Source organism: Anser brachyrhynchus (genome assembly GCF_964034855.1).
Source record: "Anser brachyrhynchus genome assembly, chromosome: 2".
NCBI lineage: Eukaryota > Metazoa > Chordata > Aves > Anseriformes > Anatidae > Anser > Anser brachyrhynchus.
In genome coordinates, this window is record NC_137695.1 from 37,835,493 (window position 1) to 37,853,603 (window position 18,111).

Below are 18,111 nucleotides of genomic sequence, written 5' to 3' on the forward strand. Positions count from 1 at the left end.
TGTGGCTGTGCTGCACGGGGAACTCAGCGCAGCAAAGCAGCTAAAAACGTCCCCGACATCCCCACCCACGCCCCCCAGCCTAGGAGGCTCCATCATGTGGCACAAGCAGCAAGGTGGGCAGCAAGGATAAACAGGGTCCATCCTGCTATCAAGAGGCCTGTCGCCCCAAACCCTTCAGGCTTGACACTGTGCTCGAATTCCTGCTGGCTGGCTGGGCTGTGCAACCGAGAGTCAGCCAGCCAGCGATGGGATTCCTACGTCCACAGCTTTCCTCGCTCTGCTGCCTCTGTTAGGAAGCGTTTAAAAGGGTTGGGGAACAGGCTATGAATAGGTTTTATTCTGTGCCCTATAGCTGTACCCTAAAGGCAACTGAGAGAGGTGCATTGTGGCAAGCTGACCGTGCTTACGCGGAGCCCTAATAACATCCTGGGAGCAGGCCTGCCATTTTGACAACACAAGGCAATGGTTTCACAGTGCAAAAACATAAATCAGCATTAGTTACCTTGGAGACTGTAAATGGGCTGTAAAATACACGATGTGCTTGGCTATCGATGTAAGAACACCAACAAGCCACCCTCCATGCTGCATGAATCAATTGCACATAGGTGGGCAGCTACTAGCAGCCAGGGAGGCGGAAAGCTTTATTGGCCGGCCTGAATTTGGCAATCAAGAGCCAAGCTAGTGCCTGGGGCAGCAAACAGCAACAGCAGTGACGGATATCTCTTCGTAACGCCTGTGAGGTTGTGTACTGGCCACCCTTGTGTAGGTACCAGGCACAGGCTTCCTGGGAGAGGCTGGGCACCCCTTCAGTGACTTCCCCCAGTTACACACCTTGTGTCACGCAGCTGGATCTTCCCCCCACCTCTTCTCCAGGACATGCAGCCCTTGGAGGTGAGCAGGACAGGGAGGGATGCCCTGACCCAGAGCAACAAGGCAAGTGAGGAAAACACAGACTTTCAGACCAGCCTTTCTCTCTGGTAAATGCAAACAAACACCAGGAGAAAGAGGACAGCCCTGAGCAGACCCTCCACGTTCACGGCCGTGCTGTGGTTGCTGCTGATCTCCTTGTGGAGCAACACCCTCCCCTCACTCCTTGGGCTCCTGAACATTTACGGCACTGGTGTTGGTTTGTGGCTCATTCCCTTCCCTCAGGAATACACAGGGGCAAATGAGGATGGATTTCTTCTTACAGGGAACATCATCTAGTTAATCCACCTTCTTAGCTCAAAACAACCAAAACAAAGGCCAGCTACAGAAAGAGTTCCTAAGCCTCTTGCAGAAGGTGTTTGCTAACCTTGGGGGTGTCAGTGAACACCAGAGCCTGTTAGCATCAGAGCAGCCTTGCCCCCACATAGGACTGAAAGGCTGTGTATGGCACAGGAATGCCAGGGGCACTTGTTCCCTGGAGGGAAGCTGGCCTTCCCCTCGCTGCCCCATCACTACACCTGCATGGGCCTTCAGGCACTGGCGACTGTTCACGTTCATGTTTGGCTGAGGGGTATGAGGACTTCCCCTCCACTCTTGAGCCTTGTACCCAATTTATTTCTCTTTATTTCTATCCTGCAATATGGACAGATAGAAGAGGTACTTATAAGTGTCTCAGATAGCTAGTTTAAATAAAAGGCAGCTGTTGTCTGTGAGGAGATGATAGAGGTGGCTCCGTAATGTCCAAACAGAATTTCAGCGAGTGCTTGAAGGCATATTTCCCTCATTTTCTATGACATCTATCTGAAAAAACACCCACTAGATGTTAAAAACAATAAACATTTGTTAGATAATAAATTCCAGCCTCTGTTTTCATGATAAACTAGATGATTTTGTGAGGACTCTTCCTTGACCAATAGTAAGAGGTGTAAGAGGTCAGTGCTGAAGGGATTTCCAGTCCTGGGTTCAGATTCCTTTGTGGTATCATCATTTGTTTTGTACTTCACTCTTTGTTACCTGGTTTTGCCTTAACCCTTCTCTGTGAATGAGAAAAAAGCCCTTTAATTGCCTTTTGTGTAATCTTGAGGGAGAAATTCAAGTAACTGGTAAAGTAATAAATCCTTATTACAGATCATCACTCACTTTTCTTATGAATATATCTAAGATTTTTACCACTAGTTGGAGAGGGAGAAAGCAAAGGTTAGTGCAACTTCTCTGCTTTGTTACCAAAACAGACTGCAAAAAATATATCCTCCCCCTCTACCCAGTTACTGCCCCAATCTAAGTCTATGCAGTGGGACTGAGAGTCACGTCACTGACAACTCTGCAAGCACAGAGCTATTTCTACATCCTAACAAAAGCAATTCTGTAGCTCAGGATGACAAATTCATGAAACATCTGTGAAAGGTCATGGAACAACAAGCCACTTTGGGACAAACAGACTTTCTTCTGAGGTCCCTTGTTTTGGTGAAAATCTCTGATTCTCAGCATGCGCTGCCAAAATGTTATATTAAAAATAAGATACCATAAAAAAATATATATTAATATAGCATAGTGCTGCTTTTATTTACTTTCCTAGCTACCTCAGAACAGCAGTTGTAATATTTTAAGAGGACAGCAAACCAGCAGCCAGGTATCAGTATTTTTCACACTATACAGGTCTATACAGGCATTTCCCCGCGTTAAAGCCAGACCTGCTTTTTACCCCATCTCTGCTGCCCCTTTCCCTCTTTGTGTAACCTTTGCCGGGAGGTGGGATCAGCCCCAAGGGCTGGAGGCTGTGTAGTTTCCATCTCTCTCCCTTTTCCATTCTGGAGACTGTTCCCAACAAACCAACATGCTACAAGGGTGTCTCCAAAGAAAACAGGATAACTGGGAGGAGGAGCGAAGGAAGGGGTTGCATCAGAAAGAACTTGGGGCATGACCTAAAACAATTTAGCTCATACATCTGCATGCCCACCTGGAAGGGAAAATTTACTCCTTTTGGGGAGCAAAAAGAGAGATTGCGCCTCTGGGATGAGTCAGTCCAGGAGAGGTCTGTGGATCCCCATGTGGCTGTTTCCAAGCAGAAATCCCCTCCTGGGTGTATTAATGTGGGAGGGGACAATCTGGCCCAGGTTTAAAACAATCACTTGGAATGTAGTTTTCCTTTCTGTTTTGTCACTTACAACTATAATTATAGGTACCACTACTGCTCCATCCATTGTTACACCAGACTAATACTTTCCATCATACACACCATTCCCAGTTGCTTGTAACTCTGTCAGACCTTTAACTTTTAAGGGCTGAAAACTTCCATGCCGCTTCCTCTGCCTGAGGTTGACTAGGAAATATCCCTAAGAGGCTGGGTGCTTTCCAGAACAAAAGCAAGTAGCAGAGGCAGCTTTCCCCACCGGCTAGCGATCACTGTGAAGGTTTGGAGCAGGAGGTTGGAATTTGGCAGCAAGACGACAGTGAGGCTGGAAAGGTGCATCACAAGGTCTCATTGATGGTTCTTTTTGATTCAGTTGGCATGGATTTGACGAGCAAGGTACCAACACCTGCCCCTCCCTGCATGCACAGTTGAGTTCGATCAGTTCTCAGTTACTGAGTCACTGAAGGCAGCAAGAATGGGTTGAAGCTCAAACTCCTGCCACGTGTCCCAGACGCTGGTGAGGCCGGTGGTCCTCAGAGGGGTCCTCTCACCATACAGGGGACAGACAACATGGTACACACTGTGCCAAAATCTCTTTTAGGCTGACGCTGTGGTCAGTGACGCAGTGGTGGAGCAGCTCTGTGTTCCCAAATCACCAGGCAGATATGTCCAGATGATGTGAACCACATTATTGCCATACTGACAGATCTGGGAAGATACGTCATGATAATTTTAGCAACCTTTGCTGTGGGCACAGTGGGAAAGTATTTTGATTTGTACTCATACAAACTCTGCACTGTTTTTCCCCACTGCACATTAGGGGTCATTTGTGACAAGCTCCCTCAGAGGACTGGACTTCTGTGTGGCCTTCCAGGTCCGGCTCCCATCCCACAGAAAGTAGGATACGGCTGTGCCTCTGACTGCATGCATTCTGCTGGACAAGCCAAGCAACAGTAGATATTCCTGGGCAAGATTTCCATGCTCTTGTTTCCCAAATGAACCTGGTGACTAGCAGAGGATCTGTTAAGGGAGTTATCACCCATGTTTTCCAAATATGATTTCTCCTACAAGCCGACGATGGGATATGTCCTTCATATTACTCAACGTGAGTAAATGGAAACTGTAAGCAGGGCATTGTATGGTTTAGAAAAGGAACCAAAAGCACCAGGCAGCCCCCCTCTGTGGGTTTGTCCTTTGAGGAGCTACCTGCCAAGCCACAGGAGCAGAAACAGCCAAATGGCTCCCGGTACCTCCATGATATCTCCTGAATCCCTTTGACCTGATGAAGGGCAAGGGACGACTTTGCTGGTGTCCCTATCAGGCTGCTGCAGCATTTTCACCAGGTTCCAGGTAACCTGCAACTCCCAGCATGGATCTTTGAAGCTCCCCAGTCTCTGCTGTGTTCAGGTTGCTTTGTGCAACTGAGATGAGGAGGTGGCAAGGTCCAAAAAAATCCTCAGGTAAGAGATGTTCTTAGTATTGCTTCTTCATGCATGTATATTTTGATTCATCACTCATTTTTAAACAACATTTAAATGAGTGTGAATAAATTCCCTTCGCAAATGGGAATGCTCCAAACATGTAGGACTGTATGCTCCATTAACTTTCAATGAAGTAAAGGCTCGTGAGTGCCAATGTTATTTTTGAAAACAAGATCTAAGGTGCTTAGATCTTAGAAAGCCTTATGCACAGCTTTTAATTACATACTTGAATCATTAAAACACATGCAAAAATAACATTTTAAATGTATATAAACATCTACTTAGTGCACACACACATCCACATGTATTTAATTTTAAGGTGGATTTCGTATACTATTTCCTTCCTTTATTCATGACTAGAACCGAGCTAAGACACTGAATTGGAATTTCCTTGTTTTCATCTTCTTGTAACTTTCTTCTTAGTATAAATTCTACTGTTTTCTCACACCTCAAAGTTACAATAGTACTTATCATAAGTAGGAAAAATTACATGCCTTCAGCTATCATCTAGAATTATCCAAGCATTTTTAGAACATTACACTGAAAAACTGTTTTTCTAAAACATTTCCTTTTAAAATTAGGGCCTTCCCCCCCCCCCCGGAAGAGATCTGCTGAGAAAACTGTGCTGTTTTAACACCCAGATATGTGGATCTACACTCAGTAACCACATGGATTTTAAAGGAACTGCTTGGAGTGGTAGGCTTATGCACACAGTGCCTGGGACACACTGTTGATTGCAGTTTTCCCAACTCTCAGCATTTAGTAGAGATGTAATTTTGGTGTTTCCTCACCACTTGCACTGTACTTTTGTAGAAAAAAATACCAATAATTCTTAATTCTTAATACTACTTTTAAAGATAATAGATCTTAAAGTTTGTGAAGCAAAAAGTTTTTCTGTTCAGTGTTTGCCTAACACCAACAGTGCTACAATTCAAGTCAAAAGCTAAGCCTTTATTTTGCAATTACACTACAAGTAAGATACAAGATACAAGACTAAGATACACCTGAAAATTGAGAGGCAGGTATTCGAATACCAAAGAAATATGGGATTTTTCCCCAAGACACTCAATTCTTTATATCATTTGATGTCTTCTCCTGTATCAAAGAGGTTAATAAGTTACACCAGTGACATATACTCAGATATTACACCTACACGTATATTAGACAATTACCATGCCAAGAGAATATTTTGCTTTCGTTTTTACTTCTGGCCCTGTGCTTGTTCCTGGAGACTGTACTGATTCAAAAGCCAGTGACCTTGGCTAATTTGTGAAGGACAATTAACACTCAAGCAAAAGTGTTCCAAAATCCCTCTCCTGCTAACTTGCCAAAAGAAAGGCCAAATCCATAAAATGCACATTAAGGCTGGAGGGAAAGGGAGAGAGAAAGAGAGAGAGGAAGAGAGTGCTGACTTCAATCCTGGGAAAGGAGTGAAAACCAAGAGAAACATAAGCAGAAATAAAATACACTGAGTGTCTAAGTAGTGAAGTGGTTTTTCAAACCCTTGGCAACCTTATGTGGGAATCCAGGAATCAAAGAATATAGGAAAAAATAATAGCTCCCTATTTGTGGTTGCTTAAATAATAAAAAAACTCCATATATGCAACAGAAAAGAGCATGTTTGAATATGAAAAATAAATTACTATTCAGCATATGATCAATGTATTCAAAGTATTAGGGGCCTAAGCATTTTCTCACTGTTTCAGCTGCAGCAAAACACAAATGGATCTTCAGAGAGAAAAGAAGGTTACCCAAATCCACTTCTATTTCTTCTAGGACTTCAGTGCAGTGAGACGAAGAATTATTCAACAGAGCCACAGCCTGGCCCCCACTTTCCCAATACTAAACGCCTTTGGAAGCCTGATCTTTAACTTTGCTGTCTTCATGTTTGCTAAAATCATTCCACCTACTGTTTTGCCTTAACTGCTCAATTGGAAGTTGCTGGTTAAACTGAACTACCTTACAAAGTATCTAACCACACACATGTATATCCTGTACTTGACAAGGTCTTCAAGATCATCTCACTGTTCACGAGGTCAAACTCAAAAGTTTCAGTGGGGGGTGAGGGCAAAGGAGAGGGACAACATTCTTTGCAGAAGAAGGACAACAATTTGAATCATGACTTGGAAGACATTCATTTGAAGGCCTGTTATTACAAACAAATCTCCCTGGATGACAAATCCTCCTCCTATAACCTGTGAAAAGCACACCCACTTTGGGAGTATATAGATACTCTGAGACTGGTTATAGCTACCCACATATTATCATCATATATTTCAGTAGTTTAGAAACAAATGAGGATTTCAAATTACACTTTTTGTTTTGTTTTTTTGACAGGTGTTAGTAGTAGTGAGCTGGAGATAGACCTTGAAGAGCAGACACTTCAATGGAGAAGGCTGCTGTGAAGAGTGACCTACCTTTACCTTCCTTTCTCCTTTTCATTGTTCTCCGAATGAGCAAAATTATTAAGATCAGCACATTACAAAATGCAAAGCAGAAAATCCATTCATCCAGCGCTCCCATACAGAAACTGAGACCCGTGGGTTTCAGTGTACTCCCCAAAGGAAAGTGAAGACAAGCTTTTCAATCTGTAGGCCGTAAAGGGCAGCACAGAGTGAAATGACTTTCCCCAAACTGTGCAACTGTCATAAATGGAAGCAGAATCCATATCCCTTTACCACACTTTATTCCTTCATCCTCACCCAAACAAGCGAGCTAGCTGAAATGCAATGGAGAGGAGCTTGCAGAGGCCACTATTCCTCATTAAGTTGTCCCCTTATAATTGTCCATTGAATTTGGTACCCAACCAAATTGCTGCAGCAATTGGAAGGGTAAGAAATCAACTGCAGTTTAGGGTGTTGATAGAAATAAAGTAAAACAGCAAAGATGTCATGACTTATCTTTAAGGCTTCCTAGACTGAATTGCAAAATAGCTAGGACTTCAGTAAAAACTTGTCTCCAATGACTCATCATGTACGATAGCTTTATTACCTTGAAGAAAAAAGCCACCAAAAAGCTTTCTCACAAATCTCAAATCATAATGTTCATAACCCTGCTGAATACCAGTTCTGATCTGCAGCAGTGTTCAAATCATGCATGTCAGAACAAGAAGAATGGAGGATCAGCAGAATGAAACATTTTCCAGAAAAAGGGTGTGAAAGTATAAGCAACCTTACTTGGTTTGTTCATACAGCATGTCTGTCTCCTGTTTTCTCTCTTTGGTAGGCTATCTGTAGAGCTTGAAATTCTTCTTTAAGCATGGTTGAACTGCTACTTGATTTTCTTCACACCATTCTTGGGAATTACCTGGATGTTGTAAGAGAAAAACAAACCAAGATTTTCTATGTAATCCCAGCATGGAAAAACTACAGCAAGGTTAATATTTTTTTCATTTGAACACCTGGACTATTTATAATTCCCAATTTATAATTCAATCTTATGACAACAATTGCAGAAATAGTGACTGAAATTAAAATTATTCTGAATCTTTGCTTATTGTTCAAACTTTGTGTGGTCAAGCAGAAAATAAAGTGTGTGTTAATTTTAGTGTACAGTACACAAGGTGAGGGTAATATCTTAAGACTGCATGCATATGAGCTTGTATCTGTCATAATATAACTACAGACAGTGCCATTGCCTTCCCTTCCAAGGAGTTGGTGGTATCACTAATCCATACAGTAACAAATGTGTGCCTAAACTTATTTTTTTAATCTCTAAGCCTTATCCATGTTTTTCTATGAAATACTTCCTCATTTCAGTCTCTAGTTTTTGTGCTCTAAAGGGCTGAAGGAGTTGATGAAGAGCTTGTTCAAGTTAATAAACCAGTTGGCTAGCACAATTTAAGACCAAAGTCCTGCAGCCTTACGCAGCGTCTTCAAAAGCGTAACCCACTTGCAAGGACAAGAGCAGTCACAAAGCAGAAACCTAGCTCAAAATAGGTATGCAAATGCTGGCTGTACTGGATAACTAAGCCACCTGCTAGAGAGTCATTTACATCTACTTACGCAGAACAGGGTTTACTGTAATACAGACTGCTTTTTTAAAATGTCTCATATGATCTAGGCAGGACAAACCTCATTTTTTTATTGCAAAAGGTCAAATTTTGCAATCCACACCACAATGCAGTAGCAAGAATTTTGAACAGCTAGAAGTGACAGCATTGAGAGATACTGCGTTCACATAATCCCGTGAGCCTCCAAAACACATGCCAAGATCACTTTAGAGGAAGATGAGTTATCTAATGAGCTGGTACGAGGGAGTGCAGCTCTCCCTGCACTAACAAGTTGAATACCAGAGCATGAAGCAGGCACTCTAGGTGAACAAACTTGCTACAGAATTTGAATCAGAAAGCTTTATCAAAGTGAAGATGTTTTTCTTCCTGGCAAAGACAGTAGACACCATTCAGGAGTGCCAAGCCTGGCAGTTTCTATAATGAATACATCTGCCTGTCTGTGATCACCCCTCCAAGACCTGAATCTACATGCTGTCAACAAACAGCTGTACCACAGAACATGTTTGATCAAACCGAAGTATTTTCACTACGCAGGATTGTGTCTGGCTCTGAATCTTTTCCAGCACTGGTTCACACCAGCCTTGGAGTAAACCCATTTAAAACAGTGGAGCTTCAGCAGCATAAAGGTGCCATCTCTCCAAAAGAGAAGTCACTGTCAGTCGCTATTGAAACCAACAAAAATCCGTACCTGCTACCAAAGTGAAGCCAATGCCTTCGCTTTTGAATCTTCAATCAGATGATCAGAAAATTACAGAAGTGGCTAGACAGCTAGGGCAGAAACAGGCTGGGCATCAACAGCTTCAGAGCAAGTACCCCTTTATATAAAAATTTTCCATAAAACTAACTTTAATAAACTTTCACTGGAGATCACCTGATGTACCAATCTATAGAAATTACAGAAATATCTCAGCAGGAACTGATTTTAGGATGATCTCTGATGAGGTGGAGGAGGGCTATGAGAAGGATCCTGGACACGACCAGAGCTATTTGACACTTTGCACTTCACTTCTGACTAGAGATTTATGATGAGAACACTGCTACAAATTTCAGCGTCAGTGCAGTGAAAGTATACGGAAATAACAACAGTAAGTGCTAAGAAAAAAATAAATGGAGGTATTTCAAACAATCCTTATTTCTGTAGGCGTACTCATTAGGTGGTTCAAACATTTACATGGACTGTTTACATACCAGTATTGTTTTCCTTCTCTATCAGTGCTTTTTCTGCAGCATAGATATACCTGTAGGAAACCTGTTCAGCACATAAAACCTAAAGGTGGAACATATGCATCTGATAAACAGCCTGTTACAAGCTTATTGTGTTTCAGGATTGTTCCACTTCAGTTTACGATTTGTTTTATGTTCCTTTGAAACTGTTTTGGTAAAACTGTGACTAATTTAATGCACATTTTATTAAAATTGTTTGCAGTAGGGTATGACAAAAATATGAAGTACAGGCAACATTGAAGTGCCGAGCTGCCTATGGTGTTTAGGCAACCAAAAATAAAGCATGTTGAGCTATGAATTCCACAAGTTTCCTGATTTCCTGGCCCCAGTCATCCTGTCTCAGATTCATGTTAGAGTGAAAGGTCTTTTATACAATTCAGCCTTTTCTCATACAATATGATAGGTATATCAAATTATTTCCATGCAGCCACTGTGTTCAAACAATAAAATTCTCAGTCCAACTCATTTTGTAAATATGCCATAGCTGTTCAAGGGCTCTCTGAGCTCATGTGATTGGATTGATGGCCCTCAATGGTCAAAAGAAGGGAAAATTATCCTGTGGGATTTTTCCATCTGGTTTACATTGCAGTTCAAACTCTATGGATCAAAGGAAAAGCATTTTCTCTTTCACTGTGTTATCTAACATGAGCCAAACTATTTCTGGGTCTGTTCAGTGGAAAAGCAAGAGAGCACCACTTCATGGAAACTACTCTTATTTTATTAGTTTTCAGTCACTTTTTAAAGCCATAATGCATAGTAATAGATAGGGGCACCAGCCATAAGACTCTAGGACAGGGAGCTGAATACTGAAATCGTTGCTCAGTTTTTATTTTGTCCTTGAGAAAAGCTGTGACACCCATTCCTAAAAAGCTAATTGGATGCTTGCAAGTTTAGATGAAACAAAAGCAAGTTTAGGCTTTTCACATTTACAAATCAATAACAGAGTTACCCTGTTCTATTTAAAGTCGTAAGGCTGCCCAGTCTTTAGCACTCAAGCTGAAGTGCAGCAGTCTAGAAGAACCAGTTTAGTTAGCCATGCAGATCTTTGACTTGAAGTTTCTGAAGGCAAACATGCTCTGCTATCTCTCCCTTTAAAATCACTTTCTTCTAGTGTTTCTTAGTTATACCAACAGCCCATCTTAGTCACACGTTCTGGTGCTCAGTTCTCATGAGCCGGCACCTAACCACGCTGCCTAGTAAACTGATAGGATTTTTCTATTTTCTATTTGGGGATAAAAATAGAAAAAACTTTTTAAAAGACAGAAACCAAAGAAAAGTCAATGTGCAGGGAACATGGATTCTTTTACATCCTGAACTTTTTAGAAATACAAGTAATGGAAGAAGTTTTGAATACAGACATCACAAATCAAGGGAGCAACATGAAACTGCACCAAGGGAGGTCCAGACTGGATATTACGAAAATTTTCTTCACCATGAGGGTGGACAAACACAGACAGGTTTCCTAGGGTGAGGGTTGACGCCCCGTGAGTCTCAGCATTCAAGTAGGATTTGGATAATACCCTTAAAGCATGCTTTAACTTTTGGTTAGCCCTGAAGAGGTCAGGCAGTTGGTCTAGATGATCTTTGAAGGTCCCTTCCAACTGAACTATTCTAATCTCTTCCTGTCAGGGTACAGACAAAAAAAAATCTATCTTTTTGTATTATTTTTTCTCTATCTTAGACATCCAAGACTTTTCAGACTTTACAAGTAACCTATATCAAATTATGGTACAGAGAAACAAAGGATATCAGTTGTACAGTCAAACACTTCGTTCTCAACCACTTATGAAGTATTTTAGTCCTTTTAGTCATGTCAGTATTTTAATGGAGACCAGAGATCCAAAACTTCTTTAAAACTTGCTGGATTTAAACTTAGAATCACAGAATTGTAGGGGTTGGAAGGGACCTTAAAAGATCATAGGGTCCAACCCCCCTGCCAAAGCAGGTTCCTTAGAGCAGGCTGCCCAGGTAGGCGTCCAGATGGGCCTTGAATATCTCCAGATAAGGAGACTCCACAACCTCCCTGGGCAGCCTGTTCAGTGCTCCGTCACCCTCACTGTGAAGAAGTTCTTTCGCATGTTGGTGCGGAACTTCCTGTGCTCCATTTTGTGGCCATTGCCCTTTGTCCTGTCCCCACAAACCACTGAAAAGAGGTTGGCCAAATCCCTCTGTCTCCCACACCTCAAGTATTTATACACATTAATAAGATCCCCTCTCAGTCTTCCTCTCTAAAGGCTGAACAGACCCAGGTCCCTCAGCCTTTCCTCATAGGGAAGATGCTCCAGGCCTCGTATCATCTTTGTGGTCCTCTGCTGGACTCTTCCCAGGAGATCCCTGTCTTTTTTGTACTGGGGAGCCCACAACTGGACACAGTACTCCAGGTGAGGCCTGACCAGGGCAGAGTAGAAGGGGAGGATCACCTCCCTTGTCCTGCAGGCCATGCTCCTTTCAACACACGCCAGGATCCCATCGGCCCTCTTGGCCACCAGGGCACGCTGCTGGCTCATGGTCAATGTGTTTTCCACCAGGACCCCCAGGTCCTTCTCCCCAGAGCTCCTCTCCAGCAGGTCGTCCCCCAGCCTGTACTGATACGTCCGGTTGTTCCTTCCCAGGTGCAGGACTCTGTACTTGCTCTTATTAAACCTCATTTGGTTTCTTCCTGCCCATCTTTCCAGCCGGTCCAGGTCTCGCTGAATGGCAGCACAGCTTTCTAGCGTGTCAGCCACTCATCCCAGAAGAAACATTAAGATTAATCAGACATACACAGAACATACCCATCAGACCACATCAGATTTTTCTGGGAAGGCCATCAGACAGCAAGTAGCACAGGCAGCTCAATGAGCCTGTTCTACAAAGCCTGTGAACAGACCAGCCTTGCAGGAAGCAAGGAGCACAAGTGGGAGCAAGCACAGGCATGCAGTTTGTCCAGTTATTGGGAAAAAAACCACTCTTCTGGCTGTAGGAAAATCAGGTATTTTAAATTAGTCTGCAAAAATGAAAAGAATACACCCAAGACCAGTCCAAAGTGCACACATTCTGAATAAAAGAATATTCATCCATGGAAAGGAAAAATTATCTGAGTTCAAGAGGTAGATAAATCTACTGACTGGAATATTATGTTGGACTCAGATGAGACGATTACTACAAACGGGACATGACTATACTGATTAACGTGACATCTGAATCTCAACTGATTTACGTGACATCTGACTAAAGAATTTGAAGAGAAAGTTGAGTCATGGGGAATAAAAATGGGTAAACCTTAAGGTGAACACAGGGCAGATTATTCCCTATAACGAGAAAGCAAAATCTTAGGAAAAAGTTTGCAATTGCCTGAGGAAATGGAATACCAAGTTTCAGAGCATTTATTAACTTTAAAGACTTTACAGTGTAAAGGACATTAAAACCTTAAAAATGCAAAGTGCATCTATAGAGAGAAAGAAGAAAGTACAAATCTGCATGAAAGCTGATTTGCTGTATTGTGGGGAGCCACCAAGAGGCAAAGGCCACCTCCTTCCCTATCCCCCTTTGGGGCTGGGATGAATGCTGTCCTCCCAGGCATTGGTTCAGCTGTGCAGGTCAGTCTGCCCAGCTTGATCATCTCCCACAGCATTGCTTGCTGTTGCAGTGGGTTGATTTGGTGTTGAATCAGTTCATTGTTTGGGTTCCTGCCTTGGCTAGCCACATAGCAGCCATTTACCATTCCTGGGCTGAGAGAGGGCTGCCTGGTATTGTGGCAGCCTGTGGATAGACTAAGTTCGACATGATGTAAAACTCAGCATGAGCAAGAGTACGCCAACGTAAGAAACAAACCTCCTGCAAGTAAAGAAGTACCATGGATGCTCCATCACCTTTTTTTTTTTTAAATGTTAGAAAAGTTAACAAAATTAAAACTGTTAAAACCACATGAAGTAAGAGGCAGAATGAAAAGAGTCTGAATGCAAACACAAATACATGCAAGCAAATGTTAGAACCATGGTACAAATTTGGCCTGGTTGTACTTGTTATTAACTCTGGGTAGTAGCTCTGCATTCCTCTTGTCACTATCCAGATCTCCTTAAAGAATACAATACGTGATCTCATGTATAACCTCTGTATTTGGTACCTGCAGCAAACTAGCTGAGGGTAATGACAGCAGCTGGATCACAATTTGATTATGTTTTGCAACAGCTGTGATTTGAATGACATTACTTCATAACCAGGCAATTACAACTAAGTTGTTGTATTGAAAATGGCTAATCTGACATTTTAGAAACTTGTTAAGTTTGTGTAGATAGGGAGAACTAACTTGGAGGGCAACACAACTTAGACTATCACCTGTTAAAATTTGTGTAATAAAAATCTTAGAAATAGGCCACCAATGCTAGAGTAGGAGTTTTCTAAAGTAAGAGTTTTAAAAATTCTTACAAATACAATGAGAAGGTGAGACAAAGAAAAACATGCAGGCATAGGTTTGTGCACATATATAGTATCAAAACCATAGTCCTAGTCCCAGAGTCATCTGTCTCTAGCGAAGCTGCTTATGTGAGTTGATTGCTATGGTCCTGAATACAATCCAGAGCTCAGTATCTTAACTCTTGCATGGCAATGGATTTTAGCTTCCTAAAGATACTGAGTAAATTGAAGCAGCTTTCCAAAAAAACTAAACAAGGACTTGAGCCAGAAAATTGTTGCAGGAAAAAAACACCACACTTAATACAGATGAGATTGAGGGGGAAGTCAGTGTGGCATCGAAGGCTTCATGAGAGTAACAAAGCCAGCATTTAAACTCTGTGCATCACTGACAGGAGCAGAGGAACATAATAATACGGCCTCAGGTTTCAAGTCCCTAAGCATACACATATTACATGTCAAAAAAAAGAGCATTTCACTAGCAACAACAGCATGAGCTAATTTCTAAAGCAACTCCATAAACCGCAACTGAGATGTAGTGTGAGCCAAAGGAGAAAGAAAATATATCTGGGAATGGCAGTGAATGAAGCTAAAACTAAGAAAGTTTAACACGCTGCTTTAGTATTGCTTCCCAGTAGGACACAATCAAGATCACCTTGGTGTCTGATGTTTCATTCAGGTCTAGAAAGAATAGGATATGGTCAGAGAGGAAAATGGAGTTCTTTGCAAACTGCAGGATTAGAGGATTTAGAATAATTCATAATGCATTTAATGTAACCTCTGCTGCTTATGGAACAGCTAGAAATAGATTAAAGTTTAATGTATTCATTTGTCATGCATGCAATTAAAACAAATTCTTTTGCTGATTGTGAATTGTTTATAGAGACTAATAATTACCTGATATATCAGTTTGAGAAATGCCAGCAACTACATAGTCTGTCTCTTGGCTAGATACACAAGCATAATTTAGTGTCGGAAAGAATGGCTTAGGAAGCTTTATTCTCTTGGAGAAAAGTTGGCAGTATATGGTGAAGCAGGAGATTAAAAAGGTTTAGACATTTTAGACATGTAAACTTTCCTTGTGAGGGCAGTTTACATTGCCTGATATGTCCTTTTATAAAACATTAGCCTTATTGGCTAGAAGCCCAATTCTCTGGTCACATCTACAAACAGGATTCATGAACAGCCCTCCAACGAGCACAGGATCAGATACAGGAAGAGAAGCAGTTCCTGTGGCTGCCGTGTTACCAGCCAGATGGGCTTACATACACTCATCTGTGCAAGCACATGGATTTACCACAGGTGAGCAAACCAAAGCAGCTCAACCTGCGAGGCCATGCTTGTGACTGAGAAGAAAATGATACTTTTTTATTCCAATCTGGAGGAGAAAGCAGAAGGACCCATTCTCTGATTTGACTGCTGCTGTGCAGGAGAGCTGTCACTGTCACAGAACAGGTCTCAGTGAGAAGCATCCATACAACTTACCCTACAAGAGCAAGCTGGCAGTCTGGTCTCCCCAGGTGACAGAGCAGATGCTCTCCATCAGCCCAGGACCAGCTCCTCTGTTTCTCTCCACCAGCTCTAGAGGTGACCTAGGAGCAAGGTCTCCTCCCTTAGAAAAATGTTGGCTGCAACCACCATCTTTTGTCTTCCATGTGTTCCCTGGATTATCCCACCTGGGTACAGCAAAACACCACACTTGAGCAAGGTCCTGTTTCACAACTTCAGAGAAGGGGTTGGCCACCATGAGCTCAACATTTCCACCCCAGAGAAGTGCTGAGGGAATCCCTTCCTCTACCAGCCGTGGGACCTGGCAGCACATAAGAGTTGAAGCAGCCCCAGCACTGAGGTAATTTCAAACACTCTGAGCAAGAGACAAGGCCACTTTTGTGAATTGTTAGAAGCCTGGTATGGGCGGAAGTTTGTAATTTTTGCCTGTCCTGACTGCCGAGCACAGTGAGGCAATAGATCTCCTCACAAGGTCAGGCACACCCCCAGAGAGCATGGAGCAGGCCTGGCGCCAGCACCATTCGGTGTGTACCTGTGCAGGCCAGATGCCTGTGTTGTATGGCCCACAGTCATAAGGACATGAGGCCCACTGACCGCAGACCATAATTCCAGATCTCAGCTCACAATTAGGTTTTGTTTTCAGAAGACATGCAAGGTGTTTGTGGCAATTTTCTCATGTCTCTTGAGGACAAAACCTTTTTCCCCCAAGAGATCTGTTGATCAAGCCAAAATACCTAATTTGGCCGTCATCCTTAAGATAACTTTTAGCTTGTTGAAGCAAAGGATTTTTTTTCTTTTGGGAAAGAAATCAATAGAAACAGTTAAGCTCAGCCACATGTATCTACATTAGTAATATATTTTTACTACATCATTGGAACCTGGTGGATTAGAAAGCCTGCTGCATAAATTACACTTTGCAATTCTTTGCCAGAGACTCAGGGGGAGACTAATTTTAAGTAATCATCATCCAATCTCATCCTTTTGGCTGTACTAATTTTCAAGGGATAAATTTACCACAGCACTCAGGGTTCTAGTTTCTAGGTTTACTTTAAAAAAACAAAAAGCACAGAGAACTGTATGATTACATAATGCAGAAACACTTTCGACTCATTACTATTATTAAAAAGCAAATAAAAACCTCAAGTTTAACACGCCCAGAGTTGTTGCTCTGGGAAAGGGCTTGGTAAAGCAATGCAAGAAAAGCCCCTTTGGGCCTTGGAGCTTGACTCAGAAGCCATGAGATTTTCTACCAATGTAAACTAACACCTGGTGCAGCACTCCAGTACCTGCCCTTCGTACTGTGGATGCAGGCAAGACTGGCAGCAAGTTCAGAATCCCTTCAGTGAAACCACATCAGGGAACGAGCCCACGAGCAACCCTGAGGTCAATAAAGCACATAGAGGTGCCCCAGGATGGTCCTTTCATTCCAATGGATGGTTGTGAATCGTGGCCCTGCTGAAAGCTTTGCTAGTGGTTTCATCTGCTAACATCAGGAGAAGAGGAAGAGATTTACACACACCTGCATGGGGAGTTTTTAATCCCTTTTTCCCCCCACAAGACAGACTCTTAACTCACTCAGCAGGATATGCGGTTTGTCTGGATGCTTTGGCTGTACAGTTTTCCACGTGAACACCCTGTGTATACAATTTGTACTGTTTTAGCTATACTTGTTACCAGGATGAGACACGCAGACAAAAGAGCAGAGGTGAGCCCATATGTTAACTAGTTTTTTTACTCACCTCTGCTTTTAACATGACCTTGGAGAACATCCCTTTTTTTCTTCCATATTATATATACACAGTCATGCACATCTGTGGTGTTTTGGCTATTTTCCCCTTTTTACTCTCAAGAACTGCTTTGTTATTTTTGTTTTAAGGTCTATCAGTTTTCAAGAAGCTGTTACTTTTTGAATTTCTCCCCCAGCTCACAAAAATGAAAAGAAAAAATCATCTGCATTGATCTCGTTATCTTCTGGCCACAAGAGATCTGTTCTGCCACAAGAAGCCATTTTCAGATCCTCCATAATGAGGAAAGGTTAGGAAGGCTCTGCATTGTCTGAAAAAGAATACTTCTGAGCTGGAAGAAAGTCTGAATTGCAAACTGAAATCCTTTCAGACACGATACGCTCGGTGAGTGGTGTTATAGCTTGAAAGTGATTATTTCATCAACAGTTTTCAATTAAAATCATTACCACCACATAAAACATACCTTTTTTTCTTTTGTTTTTGTCATTGGGAAAACAAAAACTAACAGGTAGGCTAACTTAAATCATATACCTCTGATTTTTATTTATTTATTTTTAAATCAAACTAGCCTGTTATTTTGAGGTTTGGGGAGCTGTATTTAAGACATTCATTCCCATTTTACTCCAATGTATTTCATACAACTGCTGGTTTATATTTCCCAGGAAACATTGGGGTTTCTTCTGTGGTCAG

General features: G+C 42.1%; 1 long non-coding RNA gene across 2 annotated transcripts in view; it reads right to left on the reverse strand.

Moving 5' to 3' along the window:
- Nucleotides 1-1,992: 1,992 nt before the first annotated feature.
- Nucleotides 1,993-18,111, reverse strand: part of LOC308189567 — a 55,147-nt gene continuing 39,028 nt past the window's right edge. The window contains exons 3-4 of one of the 2 annotated variants that reach the window (XR_013946444.1): nt 7,716-7,845; nt 1,993-3,766 (exon numbers count right to left, since the gene is read on the reverse strand). This is a non-coding gene — a long non-coding RNA (uncharacterized lncRNA). Of the gene's footprint in view, nt 3,767-4,073; nt 4,480-7,715; nt 7,846-18,111 lie in introns of those variants that run through there. The other variant, XR_013946445.1, reaches the window with a different exon arrangement.